The 16,918-nt window shown below is 37.7% G+C and overlaps 1 protein-coding gene and 1 non-coding gene across 14 annotated transcripts in view; both read left to right on the top strand.

The window, feature by feature from the left end:
* The window catches only part of FKBP5 (FKBP prolyl isomerase 5), a 131,048-nt gene that overhangs the window by 12,937 nt on the left and 101,193 nt on the right, over positions 1-16,918 (top strand). The window lies entirely within an intron of this gene.
* Positions 10,047-10,153, top strand: LOC112816193 (U6 spliceosomal RNA). Its single transcript, XR_003206141.1, has one exon. It is a non-coding gene; the product is annotated as a U6 spliceosomal RNA (small nuclear RNA).

A 16,918-nucleotide genomic window follows, 5' to 3' on the forward strand; every position in this document is an offset into this window, starting at 1 on the left:
GAGGGGAATAACCTGTGGGAAAATAGTTAGTGATTATGTTTGGGCAGAATTATGAATGATCAAGCCAGGTATTATGAGATCTTTTCTGTATGTACTGAGGGAATGTGGGGAGGATTTCTTGGGTTATTTGGGAGGCATTCTTGTGTGTTACAGATAATGTTTAAATCTGTATCTCTGGCATTTCTCACTTTCTTTTCTGCTTTCAATATAACTGAAACTAGTATTCAAATTAATTTTGACAGTGAAACTCATAATCTTCTATCCTGAACCATTTGTCCATTTCTTTTTATAAACATGAGTTTTTGACTTTTTTTCTCTCCATATTCTAGTTGTTTACATTATCCTTATTCCTTTTCTCCACATTTTTCTCTCTGTCCTCAGAAACCCCAGGCTAGTTCCTAAATCACTAAAGCCGTAAAGTGGAAAGAGCCAGGGAGACAGAGGAAGGGAGGGAAATAACCTCTAGTCCAGCCGTCTTGCCTTGCAGATGAGGACATTGAGGTCCAGAGGAAGTAAAGTCATATGTTCAAGATCCACAGCTAATTACTGAGCAGGCCTGCACCTTTTAGAGCTAAACTAGGGCTATTTTTTACTGTCATGCCTAGTGTGATTCTCAGCCATCTGGGTGGAAATTACAGTAGTACTATTGATAATTTTTTCTTTTTTTTTGAAGATTTTATTTATTTATTTGACAGAGAGAGACAAAGCAAGAGAGGGATCACAAGCAGGGGGAGTGGGAGAGGGAGAAGCAGGCCCCCCATGGAGCAGGGAGCCAGATTCCGGGCTCGATCCCAGGACACTGGGTCATGACCTGAGCCGAAGGCAGACGCTTAACGACTGAGCCACCCAGGCGCCCAATTTTTCTACTATTACTATTAAAAACCAAGATAAAAAATAATTTTACCACCAGGAAAAATGGGATAGTAATTCACACTTCTTAATGAGAAGCCCATGATTACATTCTTGGATGAGCATTCTTTTTTTCCTTTTTTTTGGTTAGCATTACTATTCTTAAAGTAATATTTGAAACCAAGACTCCAAAATCTGCCTTAAGGAGAAAAGGGTTTCTTTCTTTCATTTTTAGAGTTGTAAATTATAGATATAATAGTGTTGTAATCATAAATAGCTTTCTCAAAAAACGGGCTTTTCGTTTCATTTTACAGATTGATGTGCTGGTAAGATTAGCATGAAGAGTTGGGAGCTATTGTACTTTCACCTCACAGCTTCTAACCCTATACTTCTATTACAGTAGTCTACATCTTCTCTAGCTTCTGACATTTTAGTATATGCCACACATCATGGTGAGAAACTTATTTAAACATTGTTCTTCGGGTGCCTGGGTGGCTCAGCCGGTTAAGCATCTGCCTTTGGCTCAGGTCATGTCCCAGGGTCCTGGGATTGAGCCCTGCCTCGCATCGGGCTCCCTGCTCAGCAGGGGAGTCTGCTTATCCCCCTCCCCCTGCTCATGCTCTCTCTCACTCACTCTCTCTCTTTCAAATAAATAAAATCTTAAGAAAACACTGTTTTCTTCACTGTTTTCCTGGGTAGATGCAGTGTGGTGGAAGATCTATAAAGCCATAAGCTTAGTTTCTGATCACTCTAAATGCTCTATAAATACTCCCTTTTTACAGAGTAATTTTTTCTCATATATAAATAATGTCTGTTCCTAGCCATCAAATAAATCATTATCACACTATTTTTTTTCCCTTGAAGTGTATTGTTTTAGTTTTAACTTTGGCAAGATGGCTTTCCTGTATTTGGAAAATTTGCATGGTGTACTTTTTAGTCACTTTAAGCATAATTTTATCATAAAATCATTTTGCACCTGGTAATAATGTTCTGTATTCTTTCCCATGATTACAGAAAGAAAAAGGCATGGGTTACATAAAAATGCCCCCAGCAACCTCTGCTTATTCTGCTATATTCCTTCAAAGAAATTAGGCTTCTGGGCTAGATCCATTTTTACTGAAATAATAACTTTTCTTTATCATTTTCAAATACTGTGAAGTTGAATTGTATAATCCACAAGTGTATACAAAAATTTTTTTCCATGTCCTCAAAGCTTTGTATCAGATCACTTACTTATATTTCCCATGGTTTGGTTTCTTTTTTCCTGTCTTCATTTTTTTGAAGGGAGAAGGGATTTTTTTTCCTCTTTTATGATCTGCAACTTGTTTTGTATTTGGAGGATTCTTTAGGTAGCAGCCCTGCAGTTCTTATACATTGAGACTGTTGGTTTTGTAATATTCTTATATCAGTAATATGATTTATATTTCCATTTTTATAAATTATTGAATTCCTGTTATTGCTATGTTAACTGTCATGTACCATTTATATGCACTGTAGTTATGTTTGGTCATATTAAGTTCATCCACTGTTGTCAAAGTGGAAATACCATGGCTGGGGTGTGTTTATGTATTGCCTCTAGAGTTGTAGCCATTGACGAACAGGAAACTGAAAGCTAAAAGTTCAGGAAATGTATTGAGACTTTGTGGAAAAAACATATATGATACTTAACTGCTGAAATCCATGGACATTTGAAGACTAAAACATTTATATATGAGTTTAGTTGAAGATGAGTATTGTGGATTCTTAAAACAATGCTGTCAGATGCTTAAATATGGTAATAGATGCAGTATGTGCATCGTAGGCCAGGAAAGTTGTGCAATGCTAGAGAAAAATGCAACAGAGTATTATATGTGTTCAACTATATGCTTTCAAGAAGTAAAACAGCTGGCACACCCATCACATTCTTTAAGAATGTCATATTTTCAGAGACTTGCAGTTTTGGTTTTAGTTTAGCTTTTGGGAAGGGGAGGTCTCCATGTTACAAGGTAGCCCATATTACTCTTAGGAAGTTCTGATGGCTTAAGTTTTATTTTCTCATTTTGAATTGAACTTTGTTTCCCTATAATTTATTAATATATTCTGTAGTTTTCTTAGTGTTGAAAATAATTAAAATTACTTAAAAAGTTAAATGTGTGGAAGTTTTTTTTCCAGGTATTGTGGCATTTTAGGTGCCTCATAAAATACTGTGCATAGGGAACCTTTATTTTTGAACTTATTTTTTAAATTTTTGTCAGAGGAGATGTGATTAATGTATATGCCTGGTAACCTGTATTTTCTCTTTCTATACTTACCTATTTTAACAGGATGTGATTTATATGGATTCAACATTCTTACTGTTTGAGATAAGTAGGAAGTTTTAAATCTTAGAATTGGGAATTTTTTGAATATTATATTTTTGTTGCTGTTTTGTTGTATATTTCAACAAAAGAGGTAACTAATGACTATTTCACTGCCACATTAAATGAGAGTTCTATTTATTACAATGTTCTTTTTAGGAATTTTAGCTGCATTCTATGTCTGTGATTGTGATCAATAATAGTCTCATTAAAATTAGCCTCTGGATTTTCAGGATTGATTTTGGTTTGTATCTGTTAGGGTCATAGGTTCATCTCTGAACTATGTGGCAGCCAAGGGGATAGAAAGCAATGACTTGGCAGAGATTGGGGATTATTGGTTCCACTCCAGGAGGTGAGCAGTGGCTCCCCAGTGGAAAGTTCCAGAATGCTGTTTCTAGCAGAAGCGGGAGGGTGGGGCAGTGGGGGAGGGGGGAATGGACTTGGGGCTGACAAAACAAGTTGTCTCAAGAAGGCCAGACCACAGAGGAGGATGGAAGGATAGGAAGTTGAACTTCATGTTGTAGCTGCTCTGTTGTTGCAATAGACAGTTTTCCAAGAACAAGAACTTACTATTCTTCTTCTTCTCATATATATTACTGTTATATTATAGCACTTCTTATGTAGTGTATGTTCATTGTACAAAAATTTAGTGAACATGTATAAATTAGTGGAGAAAATTAATATTTCCTATTTTTTCCCTCTTCAGATGTTCTTAATTTCCTTTAAACTTCATTTAGCATATAGGTTACTTCTTATTTATTTGAAAGTGTGCTTGTTGAACTGTTCTCTCTGCAAATTGTGCTTCTGATAACTTTTAAAATTAATTATGATGAGAATAAGAGTCCATTTTTTAAAGCCTTTGTTTTTGTTTGATATAATTAACCTATTAATTTGTATCTATTTTATGGTGAACCGTGGGTGTATTGAGAACTGATACCTGGAAGTCAGAGTGGCTTTTACTGGGGAAATGGGGAAAAATAGAGACCAAAAGTCCTTTATTAGCTCTTTGAGAACCTGGTGTAGGTTTTTCTTGTTCACCATTATGTCCATATCGTCAGGCACAGTGCTTGCCACATAGTAAGTGTTCCATAAATGATTGCTGAATGAATGGATGAGTTTTTCATTAAGCATTTTGAGTAGCTCCTATTACCTGTACTGTGGATGATCAAGATCAGTTATATTCATCCAAAATTAAGAGTCTTTGCTATGCACAGCCTTTTCTTTCTTTTTAAAATTTCTTTATTATTGAAGTATAATTGACATGCAATGTTCTATTAGTTTTAGGTGTACTATGTATATTTTTTAAGATTTTATGGATTTGAGAGAGAGAGAAAGAGAGCACCCGTGCGTGCTCAGGAGAGCATGTGTGGGTGAAGGGGCAGAGGGAATCTCAAGCAGAATCTCAAGCAGGCTTGGCACTGAGTCCATGACCTGAGCTGAAGTCATGAGTTGACCACCTAACTGGCTGAGCTGCCCAGGTGCCCCTCAGGTGTACAATATGTTGATTCAACAATTCATTGCATTACTTAGTGCTCTCCATGATAAGTGTAGTCACCATCTGTCACCATACAAGTTATTGCAGTATTATTGACTATATTCTCTATGCTGTACTTTTCATCTTCATGACTGATTTATTTTGTAACTGGAATTTTGTACCTCTTAATCCCTTTCATCTATTTCACCCATCTCCCCCCCCCACCCCTCTGGCAACCACCAGTTCTCTGTATTTAAGAGTCTGGTTTTTGGGGGCACCTGGGTGACACAGTTGGTTATGATCTCAGGGTCCTGAGATTGAGCCCCGCAGTCAGGCTCCATGCTGGGCATGGAGTCTACTTAAGATTCTCTTCCCCCTCTGCCCCTCCCCACCACCCAAGCTCACATGCTTGTGTTCTCTCTCTCTCTCTCTCTGTGTTTCTCTCTCTCTCAAATAGATAACTTTTTTTTTAAAAGTCTGGTCTTTTTTTTTTCTTTTTTTGGGGGGGGGCCAAGGGTCAGAGGGAGAGGGAAAGAAAGAATCTTAGGCAGGCTCCATGCCCAGCATGAAGCCAGTGCTCAATCTCACGACCCTGAGATCATGACCTGAGCCAAAATCAAGAATCGAAGGCATAACAGACTGAGCCACCCAGGCACCCTTTTTTCTTTTCTTTTTTTTTTTTTAAGATTTTATTTATTTATTCATGAGAGACAGAGAGAGAGGCAGAGGCAGAGGAGAAGCAATGTCCCTGCTGAGCAGGGAGACCGATGCTGGACCTCCCAGGAGGCTGGAATCATGACCTGAGCTGAAGGCAGACACTTAACCGACTGAGCCACCCAGGTGCCCCTTTCTTTCTCTTTTTAAGTGAAAATTTGATAGGATTATTTTTTTAAAAAAAGCTATGTATGATTCGAAAAGATACATGCACCCCTGTGTTCACTGGAGCATTATTTACAGTAGCCAAAATATGGAAGCAACCTAAATGTCCATCGATAGATGAATGGATAAAGAAGGCGTAATACACATGAATATTACTCAGCCAAAAAAAAGGATGAAATCTTGCCATTTGCAACAACGTGGATGGACCTAGAGGGTATTATGTGACGTTAGAGAAAGACACATACCTTTGATTTCACTTAGGTGGAATCTGTAAACAAAACAAACAGACTCATAAATACAGTGAACAAACTGGTAGTTACCAGAAGGGGCAGGGTAGGAGGATGGATGAAATAGTTGAAGGGGATTAAGAGGTATGAACTTATAAAATAAATCAGGGGATGTAAAGTACAGCATAGAGAATATAGTCAATAACGTAGTAACTTTCTATGGTGACAGGTGGTAACTACTCATTATGGTGAGCATTTCATAATGTATGTAAATAACAAATCACTGTATTGTACACTGAAACTAATATTGTATGTCCAACCGTACTTCAATGAAAAAAAGGATATATATGTATGTACCTACACACACATTATATACCCCAAAAAGTGAAAAATCCCTTGTTTCTTCCTATGAATCCCATTTCAGAGTTAGCTATTAGTAGTTTCTCACTATTTCTTTTTAGATATTTTCTTGCATCTACAAATATATGCATTTCCTTTACACAAATAGAATAGTAATGTACATTCTGTTTTGTGACTTGCTTTTTTTCCTCCCTTCAGATCATTCTTAAACATCTTTCCATATCAATTCACATACAGCTGCTTCTTTATTTTTAGTTGCTGCATAATATTCCATTGTGGGGATATATAATAATAGTCCAGTAAGAGGGGACGCCTGAGTGGCTCAGTCCATTGAGCATCCAACTCTTGATCTCAGTTCAGGTCTTGATCTTGAGGTCGTGGGTTTGGGCTCCATGCTGAGCATGGAGCCTACTTGAAAAACAAAAGAAAAGCCCAGTAAGGAAGTTTTAGTTGTGTCCTATTTTTTTTTTAATTTTTTATTTTGTGTGTGTATGTGTCCTATTTTTTTTACACTATTACAATTATATTGTGTTTAATATCCTGCATATAATTTTTCTTCTGTGAGAGTATCTACAGGTAATTTCCTGGAAGTATTGCTGGGCTAAAGGATATTTTGCACTTAAGCTTTTTATAGATATTGGCAAATTCACCTTCAAAATATTTTACTACTTTGAACTTTTACTAGGGATATGGTGTTATTTTCTGATAACTGTACACATTTTCATTTTGTTGATTAAAAGAGTTCAACTTTTGGGAAAATGAATCCTTTCCATAGTAATTTGAGATGTTTAGAAGATGATAGATTAATATATTCCCATTGTCTTCTGTAATTAGTTGAAGTCAAGTGGAAGATAGTGGTCTGTATTGTCTAGAAACCTGTAGCGTGCATTGCACTGAATCAGATAAGTGAGATCAAGATGTTGGTTTTCTCGGGTTTTGTCTTAGAATGTTTAAGATAAACATTTATTAGTGATGTTCCGAAGGGGTAGAAGGCCCTGAGTGCTGGTTTGAGAAGTTTGAATTTGTTGTGCTGGGAAGCTATTTAGAAGTCCTTGAATTGGGAAAGTACTGTGTGAGAGAGGCTTTACTGGCCTTATGTATAGAATGAATGGAAGTGAGTGAATAGTCTGGAAGTAGGAGTAAGTAGGTCAGCTGGAGAACTGTGGTAATTACAGAAGGCAATGAAGAAAACCCTGAATACGGTGATAGATACGAATTTGGAAACTAAGGTAGTAGGAAACACAGTGAACAGTTGGCAGGTCCTGCTGATAAAATGGAGAAAAAATATGTTAAAGTTGTAAACCTAGGAGAATAGCCCGATGATACAGATTAATGAAGTAAATAGAGAATGGGCCAATTTTGAAAAAGTTGATTTTCTTTAAAAAGGTGGGGATATAAAAGGGGGTACCAAAGTATTCATGGTTAGGCAATTAGAGATCAAAAACTGCAGAAGGGAAGAAAGAGGAATTATAACTAGATTTGGTTATAATAGAGGTAGTGGCTAGAATTAAGAGTGGTAAGTTCTGGTATGAAGTAGCTGATGGGAAAAGGTGTTGATTGAGAACAACATTTGGGAAGGGGTATTCTCAATAATTGGAGATGGGTTGGAAGAATCAGGGAAAGAAGAAATTAGTAATGTGAGGAGTAGGGAAAGAATCAGGGTATGTATCTGCATATGATACAATATTTTCTTGATGTTTTCCGGGTACATACTGTGTTCTTCCTTTGGTACATACTGTGTTCTTCCTTTGGTAGCGATACCCAGAAAATGGTAATAATCATCTTAAAGATGGAGTTGATCTTATTCCTAAAGTTAATATTCTACTTGAAAAAGGGTCTTGGAAAAGTAGTTTTGGTGTCATGTGCTATGTTCTTTTTAGTTTCATAAAATGTTTTCATCTTGCTTTAATATCTTTGGGTCCTAAACAAGAAAAAAATACAGCTTTATTGCTGGATAAAGTCCAGATTACCTTGTGCAGTTTAATCATTTAAAAAAATGTTTCCTGGCTTTTGAAACGTGGCTAATAACCAATGGTAAGAATCCATATCTTTTTAGGACATAGTGTGAATTCAGCTTTTTTACTGTCATAGTACTTGTCAGAATGGAGCCAATTCACGGGAGATGATATAGTATCAAAGTCAGGACCTCTGACACTACGTGAAAGGGTTAGAGTTGCAAGCTCAGGAGTCATTCTACCTGGTTCCTCTGTTCACTAGCAATATTGTGCCTCTTAATTTCACCATCTGGAAATGGCAATAACAGTTCCTATAGCATAGGGTTATTGAGAGAGGCTCCAACATGGAACTTATATTCTAGTAAGGAGAGACAAGCAATAGACAAGTAAACGTATGTACCAAGTGGTAAGTGGAGGAGAAAAAATGGTAGGGCTGATTGCTGTCGTTTCTTGTTCTTTTATATTGGGTAACAGGGAAGGCCTCTCTGATAAGAAAGTATTGGAACAGAGACCTGAAGGAAGTGAGGGAGCAAACTTTGTGTCTCGGGGTGGGGGTAGGGTGAGAGTTCCAAGCAGAGGGGACAGCAAGTGCAAAAGCCCTGAGAGGGCTGTTGAGGCAGAAACAGAGTAAGTGAGAAGAGAAGCAATAGGAAAATAATTTCAGAGATAGCCACTGACCAGCACGTAGGGTGTTAATATAAGAAGGACTTTGGATTTTATTCTGTGTGAGCTGGGAAGCTGTTGGAGGGTTGCCAGAGTAAATTTTTTTGAGCTAGTCTGATTGTCACTTCTTTCCTTAAGAATGCTTCTCTTCTCTATTTCCTTTGGAATAAAGTTCAAATGCTTTATTCTGGCACACAAAGTCCTTCACAGTCAGCTTCTGCCTATTTATTTAGCATCATCTGCATCCTTTCCACATGTCCCCTCCACTTTAGCCAAATTGGATTACATGTGGTTCCTTGGCTGGGTCATGATGATTTACATCTTTGTGTCTTTCTGCATGCTCTTTACCCTGTGAGAAACCCTCCCTCTCAGCTCACGGAGTCATTGGCTGTGTTTTAGAGGGTCCTTTTTGTGCTCCTAGAGCACCCTGTGCCTTGTTCTCTCCCCCTTCTCCCCGCCCCCCCCCCAACAACTTTCTACTCAAGCCACAGTCCTGGAATGTGCTGTGTGCTGTGTTCTTTTACCAGCCTTGATTTTACTCTTGCCACACCCTTGCCAGTTGAAATTAATGTCCATCCTTCAAGAACGAGCTGGAACACTGCCCTCTTTTCCCTGCTTTATAAACCGCCATCTTTTCCCTACCCTTATAGATACTTTGTAGCTTTCTCATACTTAATCACAGTTATCTTGAATTGAAATGTTTCTTTGCTTTGCCTCACACAAAATCCTTGGCCTTACTCATTTTAGGTTCCATTGTGGCTCCCAGGGTAGGGTCTTGGGCAGATATCACATTTGGTAGGTACTTGAGGTATACAGGATTCATAGGACAACTAGAAAACTGTCAGGTTTCAAGATGCTCAGAACCACAAGCAAAGTTGAGACATCTGTTAAATTAAAAAACAAAAATTTACTGTAACATAATGTTGATGATGGCATGACTACCATGGTTCTCTCCTATATTTACTCTTGGCACCAAAAATTAGTGCACCCCCTTTAAAATGTAGGTTGGCAAAATGTATTCAGACACATAAATGTTTTATGGGTTTTGACCCAGTGACACCACTTCCAGAAATCATCTTAAGAAAATAATACAGTGTGGGGCGCCTGGGTGACTCAGTTGGTTAAGCGACTGCCTTCGGCTCAGGTCATGATCTCAGGGTCCTGGGATCGAGCCCTGCATCGGGCTCTTTGCTCGGCGGGAAGCCTGCTTCTCCCTTTTCCACTCCCCCTGCTTGTGTTCCCTCTCTCGCTGTCTCTCTCTCTGTCAAATAAATAAATAAAATCTTAAAAAAAAAATAATACAGTGCTTGCTTCGGCAGCACGTGTACTAGAATTGGAACGATACAGAGAAGGTTAGCATGGCCCCTGTGCAAGGATGACGTGCAAATTAGTGAAGTGTCCCATATTTCTTGTAAGTAGTATCTCAATTAAAAAAAGAAAAACCTAAAAAAGAGAGAAAATAATACAAACCAGAGTGGCAATTATAACTACTAATGTTGAAAGTTTACTGTGTGACAGACACCATGCAAAGCCCTTACTTAATTTAATTCTCAGAATTCCAAGAGGTGTGACTACTATTACTTCATATGATAGATGGGGAAATTGCACAAAGTAGTTGAGCGACTTGCCCAAGCAGCACTCATGTAGCTGCTATGTTGTCAAGCCAAGATTCTCACTGAAGCAGTGTGTTTAAGAATCCATATGCCTGGGCGGCTCAATTGGTTAAGCGTCTGGCTCGATTTCCGCTCAGGTCATGATCTCAGAGTCATGGCATCCAGCCCTGTGTCGGGCTCCATGCTCAGTGGGGAGTCTGCTTGAGATTCTCTCCCTGTCCCTCTGCCCCTCCTGCTTGTGTGTGTGCGTGTGCTATCTCTCTCTAAAATAAATAAATCTTTAAAGAATCTGTACTCTTTTTTTTTTAAGATTGTATCTTTAAGTAATCTCTACACCCAACATGGGGCTTGACCCCACAACCCTGAGATCAAGAGTTGCACACTCTACCAACTGAGCCTGCAGGGCACCCCAAGAATCCATACTCTTAATTATATGAAAAAAGCCTAGGCACAAAAATGTTCACAGCATGTTATGTAGAATAGATACATTGGAAACAATGTATGTTAGGAATTATTGTCCATCTATTCAATAGAGTAATTTTTCTAATAGCTTTTTTGACGGAAAATTCACATAGCATGGTATTCACCTCTTTAAGGTGTATAACTCAGTGGTTTCCACTATATTTACAGAATTGTGCAGTTATTACCATTATCCCACTTAAGAGCATTTTATCACCCCCAAAAGAAATCACACACCCATTAGCAGTCACTCCTGCTTCTACCATTACCCTAGGTAACCACCAGTCTCCTTTCTGTCTCTATGGATTTACGGACAGTTCATATAAATGGAATCATACAATATATGGTATTTTGTGTCTCAGTCTGATTTAGCATAATACTTTCAAGGTTCATTCATGTAGCATGTTATCAGTACTTCATTGCTTTTCATTGCTGAATAATAATGAGTTGTACATTTTGTTTACCCATTCAATAGTTAATGGACATTTGGATTGTTTCTACTCTTTGGCTATTATGAATAATGCTGTTATGAACATTGATGCACAAGTTTTTGTGTGGACATATGTTTTCATTTTTCTTGGAATTGATCAAATGATAACTTTACCTTTTAGAGGAACTGCCACACTATTTTCCAAAGCAGCTGCACCATTTTACACTCCTACTAGCAATGTGTGAGGGTTCTACTTTTTCCACATCTTTGTCAATACTTGTGATCTCTCCTTTTCCTAATAGCCATCCTGGTGGGTGTGGAGTGGTATCTCATTGTGGCTTTGGTTTGCATTTCCCTACTGACTAGTGATGTGTTCAGCCTCTTTTCATGTGATTGTTTGCTATTTGTATATCTTCTTTGGAGTAATGTCTATTTGAATACTTTGCCCATTTTTTTCAAAGATTTGTTTATTTAAAAGATTTATTTTAGAGAGAGAGGTGGAGGGGCAGAGGGAGAGAAAGAATCTCAAGCAGACTCCCCACTGAGTGTGGAACCCACGACCCTGAGATCATGACCTGAGCTGAAATCAAGAGTTGGATGCCTAACCGACTGAGCGACCCTTAAGGGCGCCCCTTAAGATTTTATTTTTTAAGTAATCTCTGTACCCAGTGTGGGGTTTGAACTCACAACTCTTAGATCAAGAGTCGCATGCTCCACTGACTGAGCCCCTGCCCATTTTTTAATTGGGTTATTTGTTTTCTTTATTACTGAGTCATAGATTTTTTATTGAAGTATTGTTGACATATTATATTAGTTTCAGGTGTACAGTATAGTGATTTGACAGTTAAACTACATTATGAAATGCTCCCCATGACAAGTGTAGTTATCTATTATCTATCACGATATAAAGTTATAGTATTATTGACTATATTCCCTATGCTATACTTTTCATCCCTGTGACTAATTTGTAACTGGAAGTTTGCCCCTCTTAATCTTTTTCACTTATTTTGCCTCTCTCCAGCCCCCTCCCCACTTGTAGCCATCAGGTTTCTTTTTTCTATATTTATGAATTTGTTTCCATTTGTTTTGTTTTTTAGTTTCTATATATGTGAAAACGTGGTATTTTTCTGTCTGACTTATTTAGCATAATACCCTCTAGGTCCATACGTGTTGTTGCGAATGTATGATTTCACTCTTTTTATGGCTGAGTAACATTCCATTGTGTATATACACTACATTTTCTTTAGTCATTCATCTATTGATAGACACTCAGGTTGCTTCCATATCTTGCCTATTGTAAGTAATGCTGTAATAAACATACGGGTGCCTGTATGTTTTTGAATTAGTGTTTTTGTTTTCTTTGAACAAATACCCAGAAATGGACTTACTAGGTCATATGGTATTTCTAACTTTCAATTTTTTGAGGAACCTCCATACTGTTTTCTATAGTGGCTGCACCAATTTACATTCCCAATAACTAATGCAAGGAGGTTCCCTTTTCTCCACATCATTGCCAATAATTGTTGTTTTTTGTCTTTTTGGTAATAGCCATTCTAACAGGTGTTAGGTGATATCTCATTGTGGTTTTGATTTGACTTTCCCTGATACGTGATGTTGAGCATCTTTTCACGTACCTGTTGGCCACTTATATATCATCTCTGGAAAAATATCTATTCATGTCCAGTTTGGTTTTTTGGTGTTGAGTTGTAGGAGTTCTTTATATATTTTGCATATTAACCTCTTATTGGATTTATTATCTGCAAATATTTTCTCCCATTCAGCAGGTTGCCTTTTTGTTTTGTTGGTAGTTTCCTTCACCATGAAAAAGCTTTTTAGTTTGATGTCCCAGTTGTTTTTGCCTTTGTTTTCCTTTCCTGGGGAGACCTATACAAAAAAATATTGCTAAGGCTGATGTCCAAGTGTTTACTGCCTATGTTTTCTTTTAGATGTTTTATGGTTTCAGGTCTTATGTTTAGGTCTTTGATACATTTTGAGTTTATTTTTGTGTGTTGTGTAAAAAGGTGGTCCAGTTTCATTCTTTTGCATGTAGCTGTCCAGTTTTCTCAACACCATTTATTGAAGACACTATCTTTTCCCCACTGTATATTTTTGCCTTTTTTGTCATAGATTAATTTTACCATATAACCTTGGGTTTATTTCTGGACATTCTATCCTGTTCCATTGATCTATGTGTCTCTTTTTGTGACAGTACCATACTGTTTTGATTACTGTAGATTTGTAGTATAGCTTGAAATCTGGGACTATGATACCTCCAGATTTGTTCCTTGCTCAAGATTGCTTTGGCTATTTGGGGTCTCTTGTGGTTCCATACACATTTTAGGATTATTCTAGTTTTGTGGGAAATGCTGTTGGTATTTTGATAGGGATTGTATTGAATCTGTGGATTGCTTTGGGTTGTATGGACATTTTATTTATTTTATTTGTTTTTTTAAAGATTTTATTTATTTATTTGACAGAGAGAGTGAGAGAGCACAAGCAGGGGGAGCAGTAGAAGGAGAGGGAGAAGCAGACTCCCCACTAAGCAGGGAGCCCGACATGGGGCTCGATCCCAGGACCCCAGGATCATGGCCTGAGCTGAAGGCAGCCACTTAACTGACTGAGTCACCCAGGCGCCCAATTTTTTTAATTTTTTTAAGATTTTATTTATTTGAGGGCGCCTGGGTGGCTCAGTTGGTTAAGCGACTGCCTTCGGCTCAGGTCATGATCCTGGAGTCCCGGGATTGAGTCCCACATCGGGCTCCCCGCTCAGCGGGGAGTCTGCTTCTCCCTCTGACCCTCTTCCCTCTCGTGCTCTCTGTCTCTCTCTCTCTCTCTCTCAAATAAATAAATAAAATCTTTAAAAAAAAAGATTTTATTTATTTGAGAGAAAGAGAGATACTGAGAGCAAGGGGGCGGGAGGGAGAGGGACAAGCAGACTCTGCAGTGAGCATGGAGCCTGATGCAGGGCTTGATCTCAGGACCCTGAGGTCATGACCTGAGCCAGAATCAAGAGTCGGACACTTAATCAACTTAACCACCCAGCTGCTCCTGGATATTTTAACAGTATCAATTCTTCCAATCTGTGAGCATGGTATATCTTTTTATTTATTTGTGCCATCTTTAATTTCCTTCATCATTGTCTTATAGTTTTCAGAGTACAGATCTCCCACCTCCTTGGTTAAATTTATTCCTAGGTATATTGTTATTTTTGATGTATTTATTTTCTTAATTTCTTTTTCTGATAGTTATTAGTATATAGAAACACAACAGATTTCCATATGTTGATTTTTGTATCTTGTAATTTTACTGAGTTCATTTATTCAAATAGTTTTTTTGGTGGAGTCTTTAGGGTTTTCTTTCTTTTGTTTTTTTTTATTTTTATTTTTATTTTTATTTTTTTTAAAGATTTTATTTATTTATTTGAGAGAGAGAATGAGAGACAGAGAGCACGAGAGGGAAGAGGGTCAGAGGGAGAAGCAGACTCCCCGCTGAGCGGGGAGCCCGATGCGGGACTCGATCCCAGGACTCCAGGATCACGACCTGAGCTGAAGGCAGTCGCCCAACCAACTGAGCCACCCAGGTGCCCCTTTTGTTTTTTTTTTAAAGATTTTATTTGTCAGAGAGAGAGAGAGTAAAGCAGAAGGAACAGCAGGCAGAGGGAGAAGCAGGCTCCCTGCTGAGCAAGGAGCCCAGTGTGGGACTTGATCCCAGGACCCTGAGACCATGACCCAAGCCGAAGGCAGACACTCAACCAACTGAGCCACCCAGGCGTCTGATAGGGTTCTATATATAGTATCATGTCATCTGCAAATAATGACAGTTTAACTTCTTTCTTACCAATTTGGATGCTTTTTATTTCTTTTTCATGTCTAATTACTGTGGCTAGGACTTCCAGTACTACAGAGAGTAAAAGTGGTGAGAGTGGGCATCCCTGTCTTGTTCCTGACCTTAGGAGGAAATTGAGTATGATGTTAGCTGTGGGTTTGTATGGCCTTTATTATGTTGAGGTATATTTCTTCTGTACCCTTGTTGTTGAGAGTTTCTATCATGAATGGATGTGTTGAATTTTGTCAAATACTAATGTATCTATTGAGACGATCTTAATTTTTATTCTTCATTTTTTTACATGGTGTACCACGATGATTGATTTGCAGATATTGAACCATCCTGCATTGCTAGATTAAATCCCACTTGATAGTGGTGAATGATCCTTTTAATGTGTTTTCAAATTCGGTTTGCTAATATTATGTTGAAGACTTTTACATTTATGTTTGTCAGGGATATTAGTCTGTAAGTTTTTTGGGGGTGGGGTAGTGTCTTTGTCTGGTTTGGCATCAGGGTAATGCTGGCCTTGTAGAATGAATCTGAAAGCATTACTTCCTCTTCTGTTTTTTTTTGGAATAGTTTGAGAAGGATAGATACTATAACCTATATGTGTTCGGGTAGAGTTCACTTGTGAAGCCATCTGGTCCCGGACTTCTTTCTGTTTGTGGGGAGTTTGTTGATCATTGATTGAATTTTGTTCCTAATAATTGGTCTGTTCATATTTTCTGTTTCTTCTTGACTCAGCCTTGGAAGACTATATTTCTAGGAATTTATCCATTTCTTCTAGGTTGTTCAATTTGTTGGCCTATAATTTTTCATTGTAGTGTCTTATAATCCTTTGTATTTTTTGTGGTCTCATTTGTAACTTCTCTTTCATTTCTGATTTTATTTATTTTGGTTCTCTCATTTTTTTCTTCAAGAATCTGACTAAAGGTTTGTCGATTATGTTTATCTCTTCAATGAACCAGCTTAGTTTCCTTGATCTTTTCTGTTTTTTTAGTCTATATTTCGTTTATTTCCACTCTGATCTTTATTGTTTTCTTCCTTCTTACAACTTTGGTCTTTGTTCTTTTTTTTTGCTCATTTTGGTGTAAGGTTAGATTGTATATTTGAGATTTTTCTTGTTTCTTGAGGGAGGCCTATATCACTAATAAACTTCCCTTTAAGAACTGCTTTTGCTGCATCCCAAAAATTTTGAACCATTGTTTCCATTTTCATTTGTCTCCAGGTATTTTTTATTTTTCCTCCTTGATTTCATTTGATCCATTGGTTGTTTGTAGCATGTATTTTAGTCTCCCCATGTTTGTGTTTTTTTCCAGTTTTCTTCTTGTAATTGATTTCTAGTTTCATACTGTTGTGGTTGGAAAAGATGCTTATATGATTTCAGTCTTCTTAAATTTATTGAGACTTGTTTTGTGGCCTAACATGTGATCTATCCTGGAAATGTTCCATGTGTACTTGAAAAGAATGTGTATTCTGCTGCTTTTGGATGGAATGTTTTGTATGTATCTGTTAAGTCCATCTGGTCTAATGTGTTGTTCAAAGTCACTGTTTACTTACTGGTCTTTTTGTCTGGATGATCTATCTATTGATATAAGTGGGGTGTTAAAATCTACTGTTACTGTATTCCTGTCAATTTCTCTCTTTGTTTCTGTTAATATTTGTTTCATGTATTTAGGTGCTCCTATGTGTGGTGCATAGATATTTACAATTGTTACATCCTCTTGTTGGAATGACCCCTTTATCATTATGTAATGCTCTTTGTCTCTTGTTACAGTCTTTGTTTCAAAGACTATTTTGTTTGATACAAATATTGCTATCTGAGCTTCCCCCCCGCCCCGCACTTCC

Source organism: Callorhinus ursinus, unplaced genomic scaffold (genome assembly GCF_003265705.2).
Source record: "Callorhinus ursinus isolate GAN/ISIS: 27379988/994484 unplaced genomic scaffold, GSC_fseal_2.0 scaffold59, whole genome shotgun sequence".
Taxonomy (NCBI): Eukaryota; Metazoa; Chordata; class Mammalia; order Carnivora; family Otariidae; genus Callorhinus; species Callorhinus ursinus.